Consider the following 5,368-nt stretch of genomic DNA (forward strand, 5'->3'; position numbering starts at 1 on the left):
AAATTCAAGATCCTAAGAGCCCACGGGCTACCCCTACTCGTGGACTATCAATCCCAAGGGCTAACCCTATTCGGGGACTGTCTTTCGAAGAATGTTCAGAAAACCCGGGCTACCAAATCCCGGAGGTACCAAACCTATGAGACGGTGCCCAAATACGAAAGGCTATGGCCACCCTAAAAATAGCTCAGAGACGTCCGAAGCTCTTAATCAGAAAGTAAGGCCTTTATAAGAAATCGAAACCTACTAAGAGGTTACCCTCTTCAAAAACATCATCTAAAAAATTGCTTAAGGATCTTGAAAAAACCTCCGGTCACACCGTGTTTTCAAAGCCTCGAGAAAATAAAGTTGTATCGAGGTCATGCCCTGTTCGAACCTCTCAAAAACAAATGCCATATAACTACATTTGATTCTATGCTAAGGCATTAGAAACATTACATGAATAGAAATTATGAAAAGATGCTGGAAAAGAAAAGGTACGATATTGCCAGAAAGGGAAACTTTTCATATATATATTCTGGAGTATATTTACAAAGGCCCAATATAAACAGCCTCAAAATAAACAAAAAACAATATATGTAAATGAGACAAAAAGTTTTAAAAAAAAGTACTAAGGCATCTACGCCTAGTCTCCACCGGGGTCCAACTCGTCGCCAGAGCCGTCGGAACCTTCAGATCCCTCCGAGCCCTCGGAACCCTCAGAGCCTTCAACACTTTCAGGCTTGTAAAGCTTATTCAATTTGGCCTCAGACTTTTTGGCCTCCTCAATCTCAGCTGACAGGCAAAAACCTCGGTGTGGATCTCTTCGAGGGTCTCTCTTCGGGATAGCCACTTCATGTATTCGGCCTATGCCTTCAGGCGGTCCTCGGCTGCCTCCACATTGGCCTTTTATTGGGCCACCATTTCTTTGGCATCGGCATAGGTTGAATCTAACTTGGACTTCACTACCTCGTATTCTCTACCGAGGGCATCCCGCTCTGTGACAATCGAGCTCATCTATGCTCGAAGATCGTCATTCAGCTAAGACCACTTGTCTTCTTTGTCCTTCGCCACCCGGAGTTGGTTCTAAACATATGCCAGCTCTGCCTTAGCGGTTTCCCTCTCTGAAGCCAGCAGGTCCATTTTGCTTTTCCACCCGTCTGCCATAGCTTGGACCTCGCTCATCTCGGCTCGGAGTTGGTCGATCAAGTCGATCTTCGATTGGACCTGCGAGGTTATTTTGTTAGCCACCATGACTAGCTCCTCATTTTTAACTTCAAAGACCTTTACCTTTTCGACCAGATCGGCATATTCCCGCTTCAGGGTTGAAGCTTCGTTCTGAGCCCTATCCAACTCGGCCTGAAGATCCTTGACGGCCCCGTCCTATTACTCACTGAGAAGCTTGTACATGTCCTTCTTCTGAACCTGTTCCTTGAGCTCGAACTCGAGCTGGTTGATTTTGAATCGGTACTGGAGGAAGCTCTCGTTGTGAATAACCGAGGCCTGCAAAGCAACAAAAATAGTAAGAGATATTGAAACCTAAGTGGAATTCATGAGGGAGTATTGATGCATTACCCCGTTCACCTCATGTTGCATCTCATTGAAGAGACTTAATGCGCCCGCCTCGTTCATCTTAGCCTGGTCCTCCTCGGTCACCAGGCATCAGAGGTAGCTAGCTATGCCTACTGGAGCAGATACAACCCGAGCATCCTCCGAGACTGTAAAAATGACTGGTGGCGGGTGTCTACACTCAGAGCAGGAAACTGCTTCACTAGTTTTAGGCTCAAACTCGGCCCACTAACCTTCGAAGGCGCGTCCTTCTTCGGTATCTACAGGTCGCCTAGCCAGGAAATATCTTCCAAAGTGGACATGTCCACACCATTAAAGAAGGAGTGGAGAGGATCGTCCGCACCGTGAACTCCTTAACTTGACTTTTCCTTTCCTACTTGGGCCTCTTCAAGCATGGACTCGGTGTAGGAGAGTGTCTCGATGATGTCTATCACACCGGTCGCCTCCTTCGGAACAAAAGCGGCTTCTCGGGAGGTCTCAGCCCCCGTCTCCATCTCGGCCTCTTGAGTCGGAAGAAGATCGGCCACATGGCTGTTTTCCTCGATTGCTGACTGCTCCTCGGTACGGGTCGATCTGTGAGCGACAAAGATGTCATCTTCTTCGGACTCATCCCTTAGCCGGCAAAGCAAGTCAGAATCTGTCACGACCCAAAGTACATCTGGTCATGATGACACATAACCCAACCCGCTAGGTAAGCCAACTAACAACTATCCAATTTAATTAGATTGATTGAGAGAAGAAATGATAATACAACTGCTTTTATACGAGGATTTCCCAAGGACTGATCGTACAAATCATGAGCTTCTAAGATTTAGATTTTTACAAAACTGAATTGAAATAATTACAACATCTGTTTGAAATGTAAATGAATAGAATTCGAATCCAATGCTACCAAGGACAAATGATAGCCATAACTGGAACACAGGTATATCTTCAAATCCATCTCCCGCCATACGCAGCAACATCAACATCCAACATCTGCACGCAAGGTGCAGAAGTATAGTATGAGTACAACCGACCACATGTACTCAATAAGTAAAAAACTTAATCTTAGGTTGAAAGTAGTGACGAGCTGGGGCAAGGGTGAGAGTCCAACTCCAATAACCAACAGCAGTTCATAACAATCATAATAAAAAATAGTGCCAGAAAATAACCTAGAGGTATGATGCTCAACTCACTCATAACTACGGGAAAATAGGCATGTTTTTCAAATAAAATAGTAAAACCCAAATCTTTTACCGAAAGCACCAAAATATAAGTAAGTTTGTAAAACAGTGATTTCCTTTCCAAAACTTTTCAACAAATAAATATTTCATTATCAAATGGCATGAGGAAAGTACATCTTTATGCCTACATATCAATATGTTTGAGAAGTCATGAATGAAGTGATATCGTACAACATGAGGAAAATGCATCTCTATGCATGTATGTCAAGTATGCATATCGAATGCAATACAACATAGTGAATAACCATATGCATGCTCTCAGAGTATCAATCCACTCAGTCTTCCCAATCGCTCGTCACTCGTGATCGACACTCGCACTCACACTCAATAGGTACATGCGCCCACTGTGGATGTGCAGACTCCGGAGGGGAAATTCCAGCTCAAGCTCTATAATAAGCCAATCACGGCATGAATCAAATAAACATTTTGCGGCATGTATCCCGATCCCATAAATATCCTCACAATCAGGCCCTCGGCCTCACTCACTCATCAATCTCTCCAGTCTCTCGGGATCACAGGAATTATGATAATCATCCCAAACAATGATGATATGATATATAAATAAAGGAAAACAGAGACTGAGATACGGTATGCAAATAATAGTTGTGACTGAGTATAAATTTCAAACTAAGCAATTAATTCAACATGTAACACGACCTTTGTGGGTCCAAAGAGTGTCAACATGTGGCCTAAGCAAGATTTCTAACATAGATCACAACTCAATTGCTCTAGCACGTAGAGATTTCATGGTTACATATAAGATTAGGTAATTACGCAGTATCATAGAAATAACTGAATCACAATTCACACGGTGCACGCCCACATGCCCGTCACCTAGCAAATGCGTCACCTCAATATCAAATACATATCACGTATATTCAGGGGTTCATACCCTCATCACCAAGGTTAGAAGTGTTACTTACCTCGAACTAGCCAAATCCAATATCGAGCAAGCCAAACGATACTCCAAAAATGCCATCCCGCGCGTACCAACCTCCAAATGACTCGAAACTAGCCAAAAGCAACTCAAATACATCAAATAATGCCTAAGGAAATAATTTCAATGATAAAGGTCGAATCTTTAATCAAAAGCCCAAAGTCAACCAAAAAGTCAAACCCAGGCCCGCGCCTCAGAACCCGACAATCAAAAGCCCAAAGTCAACCATACAAGTTTCACTCAAATCCGACTACGAATCGATGTTCAAAACTCAAAAAAAAATACTCTATGAAACTTTAGACGAAATCCCCTAATTTCTCTCTTGAAATCCTGGATTAAATGCCAAAAACGAAGATAGATTCATGAAATCAAACCGAAACCAAGTAGAGAACACTTACCCCAATCCATGTGATGAAAGTTGTCTAAAAAATCGCTAAATCCTGAGGTCCCCAACTATAAATATGGATAAATGGATCAAATGTCCGAAATTGGACATTAATTCCACTGCCCAGGCTTCCTTCTTCGTGATCGCGAACATCCTTTCGCGATCGCGATGAACAAATTCTTCAACAGCGATTTTCAAACTCTTCCCAGACAGCCTCTAGTATAAGGGTCATAATTTTTTCTACAAAACTCCAAATCACAAATGGTTTGATTTTATGAACACGAGATATCAAGGTCTACAACTTTCAATTTTGGGTCACCTCCAAATTCCTTATAGATTGCAAGATATAAGTTTCCAAAGTCAGCCTTGTACAGCAGAAATTTCTCCTATGCGATCGCGAAAAGGCTTTCGCGATCACGATTCTCAAGACCCCAAGCTGCATTTTTCTCTTCGCGAACGCGATCAAAAGTCCGCGATAGCGATGCACACCTATGTAGCTAAAAATCAGCAAATAAAAATGGCCTAAACAAAAGATCTGAAACCACCCCGAAACTCACCCGAGCCCTTAGGGCTCCACTCCAAACATCCATACAAGTGTAGAAATATTATGTGAACTTGCTCACGTGATCAAATCACCAAAATAACACCCCTGAAACCATGAATCGTACATCAACACGCATGAAATTTGAAGGGAGAACTCAAGAACTTCTAGAATTGCAACCAAGCGTCTGAATGCTATCAAACCGACTACGAACGACCCCAAATTTTGCAGGCAAGTTCCAAATCATAACGCATACCTACTCGATGTTTCAAATCTCACTTAACAACATCAAAATTATAAATCGCACCTCAAATCGACTTAATGAAGTTAATGAACTTTCAAAATTCAAAACTAACGGCGAACAAGCCTAAACACCTCGAATTGATCTCAAATTTGGTACACAAGTCATAAATGACATAACGGACCGACTATAACTTCCAAAATCGAAATACAACCCCGATATCAATAAATTCAAACCACGGTCAAACCTATGAACATTTCCAAACTTTTAAAATTCCAACTTTCGCCAATTAGTGCCGAAACCTTCTAGAATTATCCAAATGCAAATCTAGGCATACGCCCGAGTCCAAAATTACCATTTGGACCTAACAGAATCATTAAAACTCCGATCTGAGGTTGAATACTAAAAAGTCAAACTTGGTCAACTCTTCCAACTGAAAGCTTCAACTATGAAATTCATTCTTCCAAACTAATTCTGAAACACCTGAAAACCA

This window comes from Nicotiana tomentosiformis, chromosome 2 (assembly GCF_000390325.3).
Source record: "Nicotiana tomentosiformis chromosome 2, ASM39032v3, whole genome shotgun sequence".
In the NCBI taxonomy this organism is placed as follows: Eukaryota; Viridiplantae; Streptophyta; class Magnoliopsida; order Solanales; family Solanaceae; genus Nicotiana; species Nicotiana tomentosiformis.